This window comes from Euprymna scolopes, chromosome 15 (genome assembly GCF_053919585.1).
Source record: "Euprymna scolopes isolate OS-2025 chromosome 15, ASM5391958v1, whole genome shotgun sequence".
Lineage (NCBI taxonomy): Eukaryota > Metazoa > Mollusca > Cephalopoda > Sepiida > Sepiolidae > Euprymna > Euprymna scolopes.
This window is the reverse complement of record NC_136496.1, coordinates 17,573,081-17,595,640: the sequence shown is the minus strand read 5'-3', so window position 1 is coordinate 17,595,640 and position 22,560 is coordinate 17,573,081.

The window sequence follows — 22,560 nt, the reverse complement described above, 5'->3', positions numbered from 1 at the left end:
GCAATGTCATACTTTAGAATTTTTATTGTTCAACAAACACATCTGCATGAATATATTGATGATATTCCATAGACGATTGTGCAAAACATTAGTATTTATTCCGGTAATACCCTATTCTGTTCTGTTATTCTTATTCGCCAATTTTTTTTTATAACAGTTTAAATATGTATTTGATATAGACGTGTGCTCGCCTTCAATTATAAACAATGCAAGGCGTGTTTTTTTAATCTGTTGCGATTGAACACGCGTTTTCACTCTAGGTCGTGTCTATTTTCTTCCTGACATCCCCATGGATTACACAGCTGTTGAGCAGCAATCAGCGTTTGATCTTTTTTACCTCATCCAAATTTTCTTGGATTTTATATATTTAATATATAACTCTCTCCACCTCTGATGAAGCGGTTTCTCCCTATCATTATAAATATATTTTTACAGCAGAGTTTTTACAGACATATTATCAGGCCATGTACGGGTAATCGTTATTATATATTGTGGCTTGCCAATCTCTGTCCAGATATAGATGTATTAGTAAAATGCAGAAACGTAATAGTAATTTAATTGGCCAGAACATTTCATTTCTACAACCTACATTTCAGACATTACGCTGCTAGGCCTAGTTTTGTATTCTCTAAATATGTTTATAACATGTGTTCTAGAGAAGGATTTCTACTTTTCTAAGCTTAGTCTGTTTAGGCGTGTTTGATTCTGTAATCAAGTGGCCTTCGGTAATTCGGATGTTTTATATCCCATTTTAATACAAATTCCAGTAACATTTTCGAAGGCCTGCAAGACTGTTGAACTCTACGCTAACTGTGTGTTTCTTCTCCTTATACCACTGCGTTTTTTGTAAAATAAGGATTAATTTACAACTGCTATCTTTCGTTCCTGTTAGATCCTTACATTATTTAAGCTATTGTTTGTCAGGGTCGATTTCCATTAAAATAACCTAATTATGAGAATCATGAAATCCTTGCATACAATGCAGTAAGATTCACGAAAGCATAATGACATGTTATTACATACACTAATAATAGTAATAAATAACAAATATTCTATATGTCTACCAAGTATTTTTCTTTTTATTTATCATATTCCAGCAAATCTAACATTATAAACGCCATATATTTGGACGCGGAATAATAGAACTGTAACATTCTTATTAATATTTAAAGTCACTTCTTTTTTATAGAGATACATATCAGGCGGGGGCTTGATTATTAACCCTGTTTCAATCAAGCCGATCTTGAAAACTGTCTTTTCTCTAATCAATTATAGGTGTTGAATTAAACTTGTTATGGTGTGCACAACTGGAGACTCTTCAAATATCACTGCCACGTATCTGACTTAATGAATATGAATGTATATATGTATTAATGAATATATTTATTAATGATTTAATCAGCTGTGATAGCCAGTATCAGACATTTAAAACACACTGCTAGAGATTAAGTTTTATTAAACTTATACTGAAAATACTACGCTAAAAGTGTAATTGAAGAGTGAAATGTGTCATTTTCTGATGTTAATTTTTACACTATATTGCATAAAGAAGTTGGAAACATTGTACGTTATGGTTTACTTCAATTTACATAGTAAATTACGAAGAGACATTTTTGTAATTTCATAGCAGCAATAAGACAAGCTTGTAAAACTGAATATTGTGTCGCAGATATTGCGTTGTTTATGCAAAAATGATGACTGAAGCTGGGGAAGTGCAATTTGATAAAACTCGAACGATAATAAAACGGTGGAAAATATTGATTGGACAGCGGTGTGAACCTAGAAATCGGTTGGAAAATCCGATAGATAATATCTTACATTTGTGTAATTTATCATATTATTTTCGCTATCTTGATAAGTTTATCACACGTATTGTGTGGAATATGCAAGATATAATAAAGCCTCTAGCATTATGGCAGAAGAAGGCAATCTCCGTGTCTTGTGACACCTGATAACGGCTTTGCAAAGAATTAATCGCGAAATGCCTAGAAAACGTCCTCTAAGCGAGAAATTAATTATCAAGTAAAACTTTTCAAAGATTGAAAAGTTTTTAATCTTTTAGAAAAAAATATCAGACGCATTAAAAAGAATTGAATGTTTTACTGAAGCATAACGCACTAATGGATATAGAGTTGATCTTGCAGATAAAGTTTCGCTACACATGGTACTCACAGCTGAGGTAATATTGTAACTTTCTGGTTTTGGTAATTTTACTAAGTCTAAACAAAACTAAATCTTCTGGCAAATCACAAAGAGGGAGTCTTACCACTTACTTCCAAAAGTAATCATCCCAATGAAAATAAACTGAAAAACAACTCTAAGCCATGTTGTGATTGTGGAGCTATTCATTTGTTTAAAGACGTCGCCTACTTTTTAAACCATGAATGATTTATAATAAAGTCGAGCATATAGATCACAATGCAGAACGAATAAATGGAACAAAACTTGATAACATCTAAATAGACTGAGTGAACAGCGCAGATATGACAGAATACGGACTTAGATAAATCCTAAAGAAAGGGTCCAATTACAATTTTCACTTAATTATGTGTTTTTTTTTTCATAATCAGTTTGCATGCAAAACAAAAGTTGATTAAACTAACCGTGGAACACAGCAAAAGTATCGTAATATCTGTAACCATTATGCAAATAATTCTGTCAAAAATATTTATCAATATTACGTATACAGCAACTACAAAAATATGAAAATATTCGTTTTACGAATCGTTGAAAATTATTTTGCACACATTAGATTCAAGAATTCAATTTCCGAGTTTTAGCAATCACCTTAAAATACAATATTTCGAATTTTACTTGAAGTGTTTTGGTATTAATATTTGCACTAAAAAATAACATTCAAACAATTTTACAGAAAAAAAAACAACTGCCCTTCTGTCTTAGTACAAACAATAGAACAACAAAATAAGCAAAATGGCTACTAATTGGCATTACGTCAATTCCGATTTAGCGGAAGTCGTAACAGCAAATACGTCAGGTTTTTCCCCCGTACTTTTCCTCCTTTGCTGTACGTTTTCGAGCATGACTCCTACTTTTTCTATGCCCAACATACACCTCCAAACACCCGGGCAACACTGTCTGTCTGTGTGTCCGTCTGTGTACATTTCCCTACGCAATAACTGTCAATTTTAAGTCTACAACATCGAAATTTGATATAAAGGGTATTGATATTTCGGAAAATATTTGTCATCGATTTTCAGCCATAAATTTAGCTGTTACGAGCTCAAAGTTCAACGATTTATCCTTTGATTACTCTACCAAACTCCTCCGACAATTTTGGGTATAAACGCTTGAAATTTTAGATGTAAGTTCCTGGGACTGAATCGGACTTAGTAACTTCATTTAAGCCCGAAACAGTAAATGTTAAGAAGTAATAATGTCAAAGTAAAAAAAAATGTCCTCGGCAGTCTCTACCAAATTACTCAGACGATTTCTGTTCTAAACATTTAAAATTATACGTAAAGGGTATTAAGAGATAGTGCGAGCTTTATAATCGGTTCGAACCCTAACTGATGTTGTTGCTGTCCATTTATGATATATTTATATTAAATTGTTCATATGTGTGTGTGATACGTGTATTTTTGACATACATTCATGCGTCGTTGAAATTCTAGCTACTAATATATAAATGTATGTATGTATGTTAGCATGTCTGTCTAAAACTTCTGACAGAGGCGATGGATTTTCACAAGATCAGTATCGTGTTGAAGTTCGACCCTTCAGACGACAACACACGCCTCCAACACCCGGGCAAAGCCGTACACCCATACTAGTAATCTGTATATGGATAAAATTGAAAATATCTATGTGTGCGTGTGTCTGTCTCTGTGTCCACTCCCCTACCATATAACAATTTTCAGTCTACAGCCTCCAGATTTGACCTAGTGGGTATTGAGATTTGGGAACATTTTTTAAATCTGTTTTCGACCAGAAATTTGGCTGTTAAGGGGCCGAAGATATATTTTTCTTTTGAGAACTCCACTAAACTCCTCCGCTAATTTTGGGTCTAACTTGGACATAGATAAAACATATTACTTTAATTTGAGGTCAATACAATAAATGTTAAGGTGTCAAAATTGGGGTCAAATTTTAAAATATATTTGCCGTCTGCGGTCTCCACTAAGTTTTCTCTCTGTTAGTTAAGAGTGACTATTGTATAGAAAGGCATTACCGTATATATTCACAATTTTAATACATACATATGCACATAAAGTTATGAAGAGTACATAGGGCCCGAGCAAAGCCGGGCGGAACTGCTATTATTATATAATAATATTATTGTTATAATACAATACAAAAGAAGAAAAAGTGAGTTGTTCTTGTAATATAATCAAATACCCTGGATATGAAAAAGATGAAGAAAGCAGTGAGCTAGATCGGGAAAGGGTGTCTCGAAATTAGAAATATGACATCTCTTACAACTTTCATTTTTCTACAGAGATATTGAAATCAGCAAAAAAAGTTCAAACTTTTGTTTCTGACATACATTATCGTCCGTGCTCGGCCGAGGCTTCCGCGAGTAGGTACAGGCCAATGAACATGACATTGTGATGTCATTATCAGATCAGCATGTAGGTAAAAGGCAGGAAAGTGTCTATATCTTCCGGTGTGCAACCACGTACCCATAAAACTATTTTTGATGTCTTATATTTGTGGCTGTTGTAATTATGTTTTTTTTATTCTCCTAAAGAGAAAAAAAACAATTTTCCATTTAGAGTATTATTACAATTATCAGAATTGCTATTTTCATCTAACAAAATATGACAGTAACTGAAATTGTTTTATTTCTTTCGAAGGAACTTTTATTTCTAACGAAGGAGGTCCAATATATCAGTACATTATTTTTTTAAACTGCTACACAAACCATTTTCATTAGAGAATATTTTTCAGTCTGTTTTTTGAATCATAAGTGCAACTTTTCATTGTGTATTTCCAAATATTTTAAGGTTAAAACACCTTTCACGGCAATTTTTAATTTTTAATTTATTTATTTTTAAAAACCATCAATGAATTCAATATTTTTGGGTATTTATTTCATTGAAATATATTTCAAATTTACGGTTTTGTTGTTTTATAACATTTTATATTTAAATAATTTACATGACTGAAATGGGAAATGAAATAGGAAATTCTCCTTTAAAAACTTCAACTTTATTAAATAATCCAGTTTAATTAATGTTTTGATATGAACTAAAAATAAAGAGGACATTAAATATTAGTTAACTTAATTTCTTGTGATTTATCTTATAAATAAATATCGTACGAACCGTGCTGAAATATAAACGTTATTTAGAAATACATTTTAACAGGAGGGGGGACATTCTTACTATTCTGCATTGTCAGCTAATAAATTAATGAAAAAAATGATACCGTAAACATTAAATTAACCTGAAAATCCTGTCTATAACATAGCACGGTGCGTACACTTCACGAACACTACTACTACTACTACTACTACTACTACTACTGCTACTGCTACTGCTACTACTGCTATTATTATTATTATTACTATAATAATAATAATAATAATAATGATAACAACAACAATAGCAATAAAAAAATGGAGAATGTGGACCCTGTGTAAACGGATTTTATTTTAATGTTTGCTACCTTAAAAGCGCATACGCAAAAGGTTTTCATTGGTTTATTTAATCACGAAAACTTTTTTGAAGGTACTATTTGGGACCAAAAGCATTATTTGAATATGTATGAAAAAAAAAAAAGTATTAGTGTAGAAATTAAAAAAAAAAATTAATACAAAATGAAAATAAAATCAGAACAAGCACGAAATAAAAGGATGAATCCAATTTAATTGAAGAAATTTTAAAAAATCAAAACTTAAAATGCATGCTCGATTACAAAAAAGTGTATGAGATATATACGAAAAAAGTGAAAGAAAATCTCAGAGAGCAGCCATTTAATCAAAACTCGTTCACGCAGGGTGATCATTCCGCGTGAAATGCCAAAAACAAACTGTAGATGGCATCGACTGTCGCCACACCAACTACTTATGAAAGGTAAGGCACGATGAAAATTCCAAGGTGGGAGAGTACTAACAAAAGCTCCACTGGAAGTGTGCAGTTAAAATCTGATACATTGCGGGAGTATTTTGTCACCCAAGCCCCACGAAACTCCACTGGCCGACACCAATGAGAAGTAAAGGGCAAACGGCTGTTGCAATAAATTGCAATCATCCGGACCAGTGGTCAAGAGTTGAAGAACATTGGTAATCTGGGGAGACTTGTTGTCACACGGCCTCCAGCGAATACCACAGGTTACTGCCAGTGAGTAATCCCTTATGATGACCTGTGAGACAATTCCTAGTGAGTGAAATATTATAATGTCGTCTCCCAAATTGACGACTACCCTGATTTAATATCGAACACGTTTACTATATTCTCTTAGTGTTTAACCGACGTTCATGTTATAGTGTGACTGTCTTTTAGGAGGCATGTGAATTTCATTTCCGTATTCATGTATTTGGCACTGATATGGAAATGAAGATTATAGCGGAGTATATGATATCTAACCATGTAACTGATGAAAGTACGCGATACATTTAGATGACAAACAGGGAAAAAATGGACATAGAATGACAGGAAACAAATATTTCAACATATAATCTCGTGGGAAAAATCCAGCTCCCCAATAAGGGCACTCTGGATAGAAACAAAAAATAATTTTAAAAATTGTCTTAGTCATGAAGGAGTATCGCCTTCACCGACCGAGGATAGAAAAGGTGAGTTCTAGCAACAGAACAGGTACTACTACACTGTGATCTTGTCCCGAAGGCCAAGAATATTTTGTCTTATACTTCTTTCATGGTTTATTCACTAAATTCATAATTCAGTTTCATAAGTATTACATTATAAATTGCTTTAAAATTACGTAAGTTTACATAGATAATATATATATATATATATTATTTTTCTACTATAGTAATTAAATATCTACAGACACTAGTGTTTCATCCTTTCGAGAATCTTCAGTGCAGGGTGTCACGATTACTACCAGTCGGATGATTCGAACCCCGCATCACGAGACATCTCTGGCTCGATCAGCGGAGACCGTATCCATTCGGCTACCATTAACCGCTTGAAATAACATTGAATTTTAAACATCTTAATTTTAAGTGTTCATTTACGTCAGGCAGACAGTGATCTAATCGTTATACGATGATCTACGCATAAGAGCTAAATTGACCGACTTTTAATTCAACTGAAAGTGCTCAACGATAAGAAACGAATTTCTTAAAGGGGCTGTCATAATTATTTTTCTACTATAATAATTAAATACCTACAGACACTAGTGTTTCATCCTTTCGGGAATCTTATATATATATATATATATATATATATATATATATATATATATATATATATATATATATATATATATATTGAATAAAGTTCAGTTCCATTATTAATCGAACTGGGTTCCTTTCTTTTCTTTTTTAACATGTTTTTATCCTCTTTTTATAAATGCCCTTATATAGTATCGACATTATCATTCGACAAATCTTACCTACGATGCCTGCAGGCATTTTTCAGTCAACAGGCCTTCTATATCTCTGTGGACCTTGCCGACTAAGAGTAATTTAAAAAATTAGAATTCGTAAGAATAGACACTGGACTTCTATAAAATAAACAAATTAAATGCCCTTAAATCTTAAGTATTTATCTCACATTATATCACATGAACTCGAAATATGAATCGCTAGCGACGAACTGTCGTATGGAATTCGGAATGAAAAAGAACGCACTGTTGGATTTAAGAAGAGTAAAATTTAAGGCAGCAGAGAGTACAGGACTTCCAAAACGCAGTGGGAGATGAGAACACTAATGATAAAATGACACCTACATACATTTGTGAGTTCTAAACGCGGGGACCATCTAATCAACTCAAAATTGGAATTAAGCATAAAAAAAACAAAAACAAAAAAACGATGATACTTAAATTAGAAGAGGAATCCTATCTAGTCATGGTCAGCAACCTTCCTAGAGCTTTTGACCCGAATAAATTACCCGGTTTATAAATCTAAGTTGCTTGATTTGATAGGCGCTCACACTCTTTCTTTGTCTATTAGCCAAACGCAGATGTACAATGCCAATGACTGACTGAAGCCACACTGTGTTTCCCTTGTTTTCTGATTAGAACATTGTATACGGTTCCCCTACAGTATTTTTTATCTCTTACCTTCTCTCACAGACTGAGAAAATTGAGCTTGCTTGCATACCACTTCTGCTCACAGCTGGTTTAAGTTGGTATTCTATTAAAGGTCAAAGCTAACTGATTGGTACTTTGTCTAGCTGCTGTTTCGACTAACAGTATAGGGGTCGCAATTCTCTGATTGCGCTAAGAGAGTTTTTGTATCTTCATTAGTATACTGTCAGGATATTTGTAGTGTCATGCTGCGCACGGAAAAGTACACTCTTTCTACCTCTGGTGGGCTTTTAGGAGGCCCAAACGTTCTAGACAGGACTCGGCTAATGGACTATTGTGTTTGTGTATACTTGACACCAAAACTGGCCTATTGTATTCATCAACCAATGATGTGGTGGAATAAAAGAGAAAATTCGATGATAATATCGAGGAAGGACAAGAAAAATCAAAGAATCTAAATTATAAGGTAAGAATGTAATACTATGTATGAACACAATATTGATTTTAAGATTATCTGCACAGTTTATAGACTAGACAAAAGAAGAAATCTGGCATATTGACCAGAATACCAAAACCTAATGATTATATATAATACGCTACGCGAAAAGTCACGCTAATTATTTAAACGTGAAAATATCTGATATAGTAGGAAGCTTGTTTTGTGTGGAATGTTGCATACTTGCTACGAAAAAAGAAGTTACGATTACATTACAAGGAACACAGAAATACTATTTATCCTAGCAAGAAACCACATAAGATGAATAAGAGAGATGTAAAGCGGCCAGTGATAAAGCAAAACATTTGGAAGGGAACAGCCACGTGGATGATTCGTAAGGATGCCAACAGATTAGACAAAGGAAATCAGGTTAACATGGGCAGAAATAAATTTCAGACTAACAGTGAAACTGTATCTCTATAACACAACCGCATACTACGATTAGAAGGAATTATATCTAAGTAAAGATTGCTAAAACAATGAAACTTACAATATAGATCCATGCACAAAAGAGGAACTGATAAATCACATTATGTGTGAATGCACCAACAAATTTGAACATATAAGACTATACACAAGAAAATCAGTAAGGCAGTAAACTGAGAAAACGACTGCATATTAAACCGAGAGACAAATGATATGAGTCTATATGATTAGCAGTACTAAAAACGGAATTCATATAATATAATGATGTTCAAAGGTGCAACTGGATTAACTTTCTAAGCGAGAAGATTAGATATAATAATAGCAGACAAAATGAGGAAAGTCCTGCAAGATACTAGATTTCGCCGTTCTAGAACAGCGATATTTGAACAATAAAATGAAAAGCAATGCCAACCCACGGAATCTAAAACGAATATATTGAACATAAAAAAGTTACGATAACTCAAATGATTGTACTACACTGGCAACAGGTCCGCTGACCTTCGAAAATAGAAAGGCAGAGATTTGAATCGGAGTAGTCTGAAAAGAAACAAGTGATAGCAATAATAAAACGGATACAGTTTTAAAGAAAATAGTCAATTTTAGAGACTAATACACATGATTTCCAGAGGTTTACCGGCTATACAGTAAGAAGAGTAAAAATCTAATGCAGTTCATAGAGACGCCTGTGGAAATATCAACAGCAGCGTTGCACGGATGGCTTCTGAAGGGATTGACAGCAGCAGAAGCCAAAAGAACGCGCATATGCTAATTGTGAAACCTGTGCGAGAGAAAAAAAATTGAGAGGAAATGCACAACGTTGTCGAGAGAAGGAAAGTCGACAAAAATCTTGTGATCGGACGGAAGAGAAACAGAAGCCAAACTAGATGGACACGTGGTTTCAGGAGATTTTTAAGTTGTGTCGAGACGGTAGAGTAATATGTAATAAAAACTATTGTTAAAAAAGAAAAACAATCGAACTGGATTGTTATTTAGTTCTTTCGTTTGTTTGTATGTAACAACAAAGTTACAAAAAAAGGAGTGTGAAATAACACATCCAACAAATACAAATGAAACTGCAAAAGTGTAAGTTACCCACCTCTTACATAAAAAGGGTTGGAGGATTGAAAAACCGAGAACAGCGCACTGACTATGCATCCGTTCGATTTGAGCCCTGACAACTAAGGAAGAATTAGCGCCACTCAAATGTTTATGACCGTCAATATTTATTGACTAAGTTTAACGACAGAGGTTGAAACTAGAGATATTTGTTAATACTCAGACTCCACGAAACAAAACGTTCAAGTGTGTGAGATAAAAATAATTGCGAACAGAAATTATGTTTTTTCTGTGTCAGAAAGTATGTTTTAAATATGTATATATATATATATATATATATACATATACATATATATATATATATATATATGTGTGTGTGTATGTGTGTGTGTGTGTTCTCCATTAAAATCTAGTTCAGTTTTTTTCCTAACGGGTTGCCCTTCTTAATAAAGGTATTTTCCTATCAGTTGCTCATAGGAAATTTACGCACAGAAATGGCGACTTGAGAAAATTTTGTGCAACTGGGCGAGTAACATAAAATATTAACAGTGCTTAATTAATTTCGCAATTTATTACAAATTATACAGAATAATACGTCATTACAAAAACAAACAAAACAAACCGAATTGCAGGAAAACATTAATTACTTTCTCGTTTATGTATAGTAACATTATTGAATGTTGTGTTTAGTATGCGAGTAAACATTACACATTTAAACGAAGCGATCTGTAAAATAAAATTCCCTATAACATTTTAAAATAAGTATTGGGTCGGTGTCAAAATGATATCGTTTGTGAAGTTCTTCAAAAAGGATATTTTATGTGGACTAACCTATTCCATTTTACTGCATTCCCCTTTCTCTCTTTATATATATATATATATATATATATATATATATATATATATATATATATATATACATTGCTCTTTCTCTCTATCTGCCTCTCTCTGTCCCTTACTCTTGATGAACTTAATTAGAAACCATTAGTATAATATTTTACAGTAATTAAATGTAATTAAATATTATATACACACATATATATATAAATACATCTATATCTCTCTCTTTCTCTCTCTCTTTCTCTCTCTCTCTCTACCACACTATATATATATATATGTGTGTGTGGGTGTGTGTAATCAGTTATTTTTGGAAAAAGAAAACAAAATCAAGCAGAATTAAAAGGAAAATCCGAAAAATAAGAGCGTATTTATATTTTGTATTTTGTGTACAAGAAGTTGTTTGATGAGACAAATTATTGGACTTGAAACCGACGGTTCCAATGAATTGTCTCATCTAAAAACTTTCTGTACATAAAATACAATATATATATATATATATATATATATATATATATATATATATATATATATATATATATATATATATATATATATATATAAAGAAACACACCTTCAGGCCTTTAAACAATGATTTAAATTTCTACCGAAATAACACATGATAATATAACGTGGTTTATATGCACAGATACCAAGCTAATAACAGCACCTCGTATGAAATGGCATATTATATTCTACTCTACTTAAGCCTAGAGCAGACAGTGTGAAATTAATACTAAAAATACATCATTTCATAAAATTTTAGCTGACAACAGCAAGACGTTTTTTCCCCTTTTAGATTGTAATCTGAAGTTGTTCATTTCTTTCTTCTTTTTTAAACATAAAAACCTAAAAGTTAATGTCTTATTAGGGGAATTCAGTTATTAATAACAAGAAATTGATAGATTGTGAGGCGAGTAATGTGTACATGGCAGTGTGACTACATATATATATATATATATATACATATATATATATATATATATATATATATGAAGCTGAACGTCTGTGTGTTTGCGTGTCGTGTCTGGTATCGAATAGGCTCCTATATGGTTGAGTATTATAGAAAACTGATAACATATAATGATAGAAGATGTATGAAGACACAGGAATGGGTATGTTTGATCTGTCAGAACGATGGTTCATCAAAATTGTGGGGTCTCTGTCCGCGCCTGGTCCACAAAGTATGGAAATAAAAAATAGAAAAATTAAAAATAAAAATTTTACAAGTGTTTTTGATATAGATGTACATAATAATACTTTTATACGTATGTTTTAACTTTAAAAGGGATAGTATAATAAAATTGTGGGGTCTGCGTTCGAACCTGTCCTCCATAGAATGGAAATAGGCACAGACTTTAATACATCCTTTTCATATTTGTCTGCGTAAGTATTCTTTGATAATTAGGTTTCAGTTTGAAGAAATATTGTATAATAAAACTATGGGGTGTTCGTTCGCGACTGAGCTCCATAGAATGGTCATATGTCACAAAGTTACACAAGTTTTTTACTATACATCCACAGAATATTGTGATAAGTGTTTCAGTGTGAACAGGTCTGGTATAATAAATTATGGGGTTTATCTATTTTATTTTTACTTTCATTATATTTTGCTTTGGTTTTGATACCCCCAAATTCGAAACTATCTCTTTACAACCCTTCCTGTTCATAACCTCTCACACTTTCATAAATCAGAGTCCATTTTCTGTAGGCTGTTTTTGAACCCAGTAAACGACGGGTACTTTTACTAGTATATATATATATATATATATATATATATATATATATATATATGTGTGTGTGTGGGGGGTATGTGTGTGTATGTCTATGCATATACACACACCAATATATATATATATATATATATATATATATATATATATATATATATTACAAAGAGTCCACTCATATCCAATCCCAGAGGTTACTCGATGATAATGGTGAAAAAGAGTTTACAGTAGTCAATGGGACAATATACTAGGAATCGTTAATAGTGGAAATTGGATTACTCAAGGGGAACGGTTTATCATGAACTTGTATATAACGGACATTTATGTACACTCGGTTCAATGTCTGCACATGTACCTAATATTTAAAGGTGGCATTGTTATATGTTTTTAAACTAAGCTACACCTAACAAGATTTCAACCGCAAATGAAACGTGTTATATTAAAAGAATCACGAATCAATTCATTCCAAAAGGCGGGCTCGATTTTGTTCATTTGTTTCGGTTTTTTGTTTGATATTTTTTGACGATATAATACAACGTGTTGGGTTCGAGTGGTTGAATATAACAACACGTTTAAAATGTAATGGCAGCTCTCAGATCATGTACAATTATTTACTGATAAATGTGTTATATTTTCTTGCATGTTTCAAATAGATAAACAACAATATGATAAGCGTATGTAGGTTAAAATGAATTTTTCTGAATAAAAGTAACGGTTCACATTAAAATAAAGTATAGTTTTATAAATGCCAAAAACACAGCATAGTTTATTTAGTATGAAATATGTGGACTGGAACAGAACGTACAAATAAAAACGTCGTATATTTGCCTTAAATATATTGCATTTAAACCTGTGTATGGCCGATATTTTAAAACGGGTGTTGATTGTGCTACTTTTCTTTATCAATTGCAAAACCCTTTATAAACAAACTGCATCCAGTAAACATAACATCCTACCTGAATCTTAAGAATTTAAATTTCTGGGCTTCACATACTCGGGCGGACTGCACTGTGAGAAAAAAATGACGGCATTGGCCAGATGTTCATATAAAATAATTTTGTTTAATTATTGTTTGGTTTACTTATTTATCCCTAACGCAAATTAATGTTATCTATTAAATATCATTTTATTAGACAAATCAAGTAATTTCAGTTTTGATTCGTGATGGAACTTTTTCGCCAAAACCCGGATCTGATTGCGGAGTTTGAATTTGTCGACGTAAAAGGGTTAAATGTGTGGCAGTCAAACAAAGTTCCTTGCTATGAAAACTTTTAAGAAAAATGTCTTTGACTTTACTAAATTAAACAAAAAAAATCCGGACACTTGACCATTGTCTTCTGAAGGATATAATATAATTGGCGAGACTATATACACACTAAAGTGTATTACGAACTAATATGCAGTAGCAAATGAATTATTGTGTACAGAAAAACATGGAGCTCATTTCTTTTTTCTCCGGGCTATGCAAAAATAATATAGTTCATTAATATCTTCAGAAATACTTACTATTATTCATTTTGTACCAGTGATATTTGTTGTCTCTTGGAGTACAGGAAAACCCAATCTTATTGGTAATGAGCAATCATTTATAATAACTCAACGGAAAATGCGAAATATAAAAACAAATAAAATAAATATATATTAAGTAAATGAAATAAAATATTAAGAATTATATAGATATATGAATAAAAAAAAGCACTCTTGCTTGATTTCACCTAAAATACAAGGCGGGACGATGGAATTGACGCTCTAGAAATGACGACATGATTCCATTTTCATTTGATTAAAACCGATGAATGTTTGTGCTGAAAGCCAGCTACTAGTTAGCTAATGGTGTTGAAATCCCAGGAATAATGAAATATTTCTATTATTAGTAAACGACCTCAATCGGAGATGCGACGCAGTATAACTCCTGTTCTCTAAGAATCCAATTTATGACAACATGACTTTACCAGCACTCTCAAAATGCAGTTTATCGGATATGCGGTATATCAACGAATAACAGGGATGTGCCGATGGAGATAAAAATAATGTTACCGGCTATTGTTATGGTATTTAGTGTGATTTCAAGTGAGGACTACATTATGCAACCTCACATTTTCGAAATCGGCTTTAAAATCAACAGAAAATGTACGTTTATATGCTGAAGAGTCTGCTGATATACTAGTGCAATCAGGTTGCCACGTAACGACTGAGTGTTGCAGCAGGACTCGGCTACGGACCACAAGTATAATGAGATCAGGCGTGGCTACAGAAAGGAGTGCTACGATTGCCTTCTCTTACTTCACCTTTTCCTGAAGCTGAAGACACTGGAGTACTTCCTTTAGTCATTCGTCGAGAACACGACTCACATGATCTCACACTACACAAGATCCAGCCTGAACGCCGCCAGCTGACGAGTATTCGCTGATCTCCCGCCAGCGATGAGGAAAAACATGAGCCTCGTTCGTGATCAGTATCGAGGCGGTTATTAAGGTTAAGTCGGCTACATTAAATAAATTCAAGCTCTATTACCTAATCAAGTTACCTAAATTGAATTTTCGCAATAAAAGTCTTACAATAACTATAGTGTTGTTTCATTGAGGCCGTACATTTACCGTTCCACCTCATATACGTAAAAAGCAAGCAAAGAGGAAAAGATTGAGGATGGAAGGAATAATCAGATTCCCATAGAGATTGATCGTGGGGACAGTTGTTGAAACCCAAATACTAGGGAATGGCAATAGTCACTGCAAAGTAGAAGTGTGTTGTAAACAATTATTGCAAAAATCGTAATTCGTAAATGTTATTGAAAGTTGTGGATGATACTGGAAATCTAGAGAAATTTGTTACACTCCCTCACGAAAACACAACCCGTTATTTTAAGTAGGTAATCCCAAATACTGACCTCTTGAGAGCCATTCGTGGGTGCATACTAATACTGCACGCGTTTACATTTTAAAAACGAACCATTCAATGTCTCCATTTCAAAATCTCGGCTTAATGTTACAGACAGAAACTAGAAACTTTACTGTAAAGTGAAAACCGCGCTATCACTGCAAAAAAAGATTTACTAATGCCTTGGTTTATTCAATCAATGAGACTGAACATTCTAAACATTACTATAGAATAAGAAATAATCAGTTCTAAAGTGTGTCGTTCTAGCAAATCATGACACAAAAAAGAATATAACCCAAGATGATTTGTCAAAAAATAAGATGAATACAACAGATAAACGAATAAATTGTAATAAAAATATCATTAGCATAAAAATGCATGAATAATACTAATTAGAAACAAGTAAAAGACTGAAATAGAACCTTAAGGTAATATCGAGGTTTTGGAAACTATTTTCGAAACCTAAATAACAACCGTACTATATTGACGAAAAACAAACATATAATGATCCACCTCGAAATCTTCAGGAAAAGCAATGACATGTACCATGTTTTATTTTGACCATTTTCATAAGACGTGTGTTAATTGTGTCAGGTCTACACACAAGAGATACATAACACAATTTACTTTAAAAAAGTTTTACATATATTTTCCTTTTTGGATTATATTACCAAAGTTGGCGTGCAATTCGTTTTTACGATAACGAAGCAGATCTGAGAAACAAAAATCGATAAAATACCAATAACAAATCGGTGCCAGGGTTGTTTTTATTTTCAGAGAAATACATATCTGCCAAACATAATAAAGCATAATGTAAATCATCATGGTAAAAGTCATCCTTCCAGATTAATCAGAATAGTAAACAATGGTAAAAGTCATTCTTTCAGATTAATCAGAATAGTAAATCATGGTAAAAGACATTCTTCCAGATTAATCAGAATAGTAAACAATGGTAAAAGTCATTCTTTCAGATTTATCAGAATAGTAAATCATGGTAAAAGACATCCTTCCAGATTAATCATAATAGTAAACCATGGTAAAAGTCATTCTTTCAGATTTATAAGAATAGTAAATCATGGTAAAAGTCATGGTGAAATCATTATCCCGATTTATCAAAATAGTAAATCATGGTAAACGTCATTCCTTCCGATTAATAAGAATAGTAAATCACGGTAAAATTCATTCTTTCAGATTTATCAGAATAATAAATCCTGGTAAAACTATTATTTTAGAGTTACAAAAAGAGAAAATAATGGCAAAAGGCATTCTTTCATATTCATCAGGATATTGAATCATGGTAAAACTCATCTTCTGTGATTTATCAGAATAGTAAATCATGGTGAACTCATTTTCAGATTTATACGAATAGTTAATCATTGTAAAAGGCAATCTTTAACATTTATCAGAATAGTAAATCATGGTAAGAATCATTCTTTCAGATGTATCAGAACAGTAGATCATTGAAAAAATCAATTTTTCCGATTTATCAGGTTAGTAAAACATCATAAAAGTCATTCATTACTATTTATCAAGATAATAATGATTAGTATGAGCCATTCTTTCACATTTATCAGAATAGTAAATCATGGTAAAATTTATTCTCTCAGATTCATCAGAATTGGAAATCATGGTAAAATTCATTCTATATAATTTATTAGGAGAGTAAATCATGGTAAAAGTTTTTGTTAAAATTTATAACAATGGTAAATAATGGTAAAAGTTATTCTCTCAGATAATTCAAAATAGTTATTTATAGTAAACTCATTCTTTTCGATACATAAGACTAGTAAATTATGGTAAAGTACATTTCTCTAAATTGTACGAATAGTAAATCATGGAAAAGTTTATTCTTTCAGATTTATCAGAATAGTAAATCATGGTAAAAGTAATTATTTAGGAGTTACAAAAATAGTAAATAATGGTAAAAATCATTTTCAGATTTTTCAAGATAGTAAATCATAGTATAAGCAATTATTTTCGATTCATCAGAATAGTAAATCATGAAAAATCATTCTATCTGATTTATCATTCTATCTGATTTATCAGAATAGTAAGTTATGGTAAACTCATTCTTTCAGATTATCAGAATAATAATTTATGATAAAAGTAATTCTTTCATTTTTTTCAGGATATTAAATCATCGTAAATTATTCTCTCCGATTTATCAGAAAAGTAAAACATGGTAAAATCATTTTCAGATTTATACGAATAGCTAACCATGGTAAGTCATTCTTAAACATTTATCAGAATAGTAAATCATGGTAGAAGTTATTTTTTAAAGAATTATCAGAACACGAAATGGTAAAATTCATTCTTTCAGGTTTACCACAATAGTAAATCATGGTGTAAGTTATTCATTAAGATTTATCAGAATAGTACACCATGATAAAAAAAAACATTTTTTTCAGATTTATCAGCATAGTAAATTATGGGAAACCATTCTTTCAGATTCATTACATTAGTAAATCACGATAAAATGTTATTATTTTTAATGTATTAGAATAGTAAATCATTCTAAAAGTCACCTTTCCGAGTAATCAGAAAAGTAAAGCGTGGATAAATTCATTTTTCTAATTTATTATAATTATAAATCATGGTAAATATTATTCTCTCTGATTTATCAGAATAGTTACTCATGGTAAAAGTAATTCGTTCAGATTCATCAGAATAGTAAATCATGGTAAAATTCATTCTTTCAGATTTATCAAAATAGTAAAGCGTGGTAAAAGTAATTCTTTCCGATTTATTAGAATAGTAAATAATGGCAAACCCATTGTTTCAGATTATCAGAATAGTAAATCATGGTAAAGGCCGTTCTTTTCGATTCATCAGAATAGTAAATCATGGTAAAATCTTTCTTTTTGATGTATCCCTTTAGTAAATCATGGTATAGTAATTCTTTCAAATTTATCAGAATAGAAAATGTAAAATGTCTTTGACTTGTGATGGGGGGTATGAGACGAATGGATTCGCCGATCATTTTTTAACCAACAGCTGTGCTAAACAGCCAATGAAAACGTCGCAAAATTATTATAAAAATCGTCAAATTTTGGATTCAATCAGTTCGCCGTCTGCTACGTCACGGACCGTATTTAATTCTTCGCCGCCATCTTGGTTACTGATCTGAACGACGCCGCCATCTTGGTTACTGATCTGAACTACGCCGCCATCTTTGTTCAAACACAATATCTCAAAACTTAACAGAAAATCATGGTAAAATCATTATTTTCTGAAGTATCAGAATATTTAATTATGGTAAAAGTCATTCTCTCAGATGGATCAGTATAGTAAATCATAGATAACATCATTCTATCATATTTCTCAGAAAAGTAAATCAAGGTAAAAGTAATCCTTTCTTATTTATCAGAATATTAACGTATTGTACAAGTTATTCTGACCAAGTTATAAGAATAGTAAATCATAGTAAAACCATTCTTTCACATTTATCAGAATAGTAACTCATACTAAAATCTTTTCAGATTTTTCAGAATAGAAATCATGGTAAAAGTGATTCTTTCACATTGCTCAGATTAGTAAATTATGGTCAAATATTTTTTTCAGATTTGTCACAATAGAACACGATTGTAAACGTTGTTTATTTTTTTTTTCAAATTTATCAGAATACTAAATCATGGTAAAAGTCATTGTTTCTAATTTATCAGAATAGGGAATCATGGGAAAAGTCATTCTTTCAGATTTATCAAAAAAGTAAATCATGGTTAAATCATTCTTTCTGATTTATCAGTATAGTAACTTATGATAACAGTTATGCTTTCAGATTTCGCAGAATTGTAAATCATTGTAAAACTCATTCTGTCAGATTCATCCGAAAAGTAAACGATGGTAAAATCATTCTTTACAATCGCTAAGGATAGTATATCAAGAGAAAAGTTATTCTTTAATATTTATTAGTTTAGTAAATCATGGTTAAATCATACTTTCAGATGTATCAGACTAGTAAATAATGGTTAAAGTCATTGTTTCGGATATATCAGAATAGTAAATCATAGCACGGTAAAAGTCATTCTTTTTCTATTTATCAGAATAGTAGATTAAAGTGAAATCCATTCTTTCCGATATATAAGCAATAGTAAAGTAATTCTTTAAGAGGAAGAGTAAATCTTTGTAAAATTAATACTTTCTGATTTATAAGAATAGTAAATCATGGTAAAAGTGAGCTTTTTAGATTAATCAGAATAGTAAACTATAGTAAAATCATTCTTCCTGATTTTTCAGAATAGTTAATCATGGTAAAAGTCATTTTTAAAAGAATTACCAGGACAAGAAATGGTAAAATTCATTCTTTCAGGTTTATCAGAATAGTAAATCATAGTGAAAGTTATTCATGAAGATTTATCAGAATAGTAAACCATGGTAAAAACCATTTTTTCAGATTTATCAGCGTAGTAAATTACGGTAAAAGCAATTATTTCAGATTCATCACATTAGTAAGTCACGGTAGAAAGTCATTATTTTCAATGTATCAGAATAGTAAATTATGCTAGAAGTCACCTTCCAAGTCATCAGAATAGTAAATCATGGATAAATGTATTCTTTCTAATCCATGAGAATAGTAAATCATTGCAAGAACAAATTATCAGATTTATCCGTTGTGTAAACCATGGTAAAACAATAGTTGCCAGTTTATCAGAAAAGTAAATAATGGTAAAAACAATTGTTTCAGATTATCAAAATAGTAAATCATATTCAGAGTAATTTAACATCATATTCCAACAAAAATTGAGAATGGTAATTTCTACTTTATAGAACACCTGATAAATCTTAAATAGAACACGTAAAGACAAAGAGTCAGAATTGCTCTAAAGGATTTAATGTACTTACTCTATATATTAAGCAATTGCACTATTATCTAAATGTGCCTGATATCATTTACATTATAAAACCTTCTCTTTCTAATTTTATAATCATGGTAAAGATTATTCTCTCCGATTTATGAGAATAGTAAATTATGGTAAAATTAATTCTTTCGGATTTATCAGAATAGTAAACCATGGTAAAAGTCATTCTTTCCGATTTATTAGAATAGCAAATAATGCTAAACGCCATTGTTTTAGATTATCAGAATAGAACATTATGGTAAACGGTATTCTTTCAGATTTATTAGAATAGTAAATCATGGTAAACTCCTTTTTTTCGATTTATCCCTTTAGTTAATCACGGTAAAATAATTCTTTCAAATTTATCACAATAGAAAATCATGGTAAAATATTTTTCTGCAGTATCAGCACATTTAATTATGCCATTCTTTCAGATGTATCAGTATAGTAAATCATAGATAAAATCATTCTTTCCGATTTCTCAGAAAAGTAAATCATGGTAAAATCATTCTTTCTTTCTTTTTATTAGAATATTAAACGTTTTTACAAGTTATTCTGGCAAAGTTATAAGAATAGTAAATTATGGTAAAAGTCATTACTTACGATTATTTTCAGATTAATCATTGTAGTAAACTATAGTAAAATCATTCTTCCCGATTTATCAGAATAATTAATCATGGTAAAATCATTCTTTCTGATTCATCAGAATAGTAAACTAGTGTTCATGTTATTCTGGCTTATTTAACAGAATAGTAAATCATTGTGAAAGTAATTCTTTCCGATTCATCGAAATAATAAATCATAGTAAAACCTATTCCTTCCGATTTATCCAAATAGTAAATCATGTTAAAAGCCATTCTTTCAGGTTTTTCAGAATAGTAAATCATGGTAAAAGTCATTCTTACCGATTCATCAGAATAGCAATCATGGTGAAAACCATTCTTTCTAATTCATCAGAATACTAAATCATGGTAAATGCATTGTTTTAGGATTTATCAGAATAGTAACTCATGGTAAAAGTCATTGTCTTCGATTTACCAAAATATCAAATCATGGTAAATTTATTCACCAGAAAAAGTAATAGTAAAAGTAATTCACCATGATAGAAAAAGTCATGGTAAAATCATTTAACAAGAAGAGTAAATCACGATAAAAGTCATTCTGTCAGTTTCATTAAAATAGAATGCAACATAGAGTAAAGAGACATAAAGAAACACATTACTAAATATAAAATCCATCTTGATTAAAACATATTTTACAAATTTTGCATGTATGTTTTTATTCTATTGAAGAAAGTTCTAGTATTACGTAGTGAGTGTTATTATAAGTAGTACCAAATATATGTATATGTGGTATTTTTATCATGACGTATATTCTGTATTGTTGTTGTTCGTCTTAGGAGAGTCTTAGTGAGAGATTAGAGTCTTAGGAGTGTTCATATGTTGATTATTTAGTAGCAAGGGCCCAATCAATTCGGCCACCGTTAACCAGGATAAAGACTGTTGAAATTTAAACATTAATATTTTAAATGTGTCAACGTCTGTCAGATTAATTAATGTAGATTTGTTAAAGAACTTCCCCTTGTTTTTGTGAGTGAATAAATATTAAATAGGATAGTCATGGATTTGAACATGTGGAGATAGATTTGGAATTGAGAATTCCGAACATAAGTTAAAATAAATACACAATACATAATGTTATTGAAATACAGAATGTTATTGAAAATGGAATGTAGAATAACCATTGTTTAGTTTACAAAAAAAGTTAGATATTTTGTTGTCATTAAACACACTACGTGCACAGTGTTGATGTTCCAATTTACTTTCCTCCTCACGAAGACAGAGTAAGACACAAACTCGATGTCAATGCGGGAACAAAAAACGAATTAAACACACTACGTTTATATTGGTGATTTCCCGAACAGTCGCATTGCATATATATTTATATACTAACAGTCAAGCCTGATTTGTCTGGGACCTATGTATTGTAAATAACTTCATGTGCAAATGTACATATATATATATATATATATATATATATATATATATATATATATATATATATATATATATATATATACAAATGTTACTCATGTCCAGGAAACCTACATCATAAATGT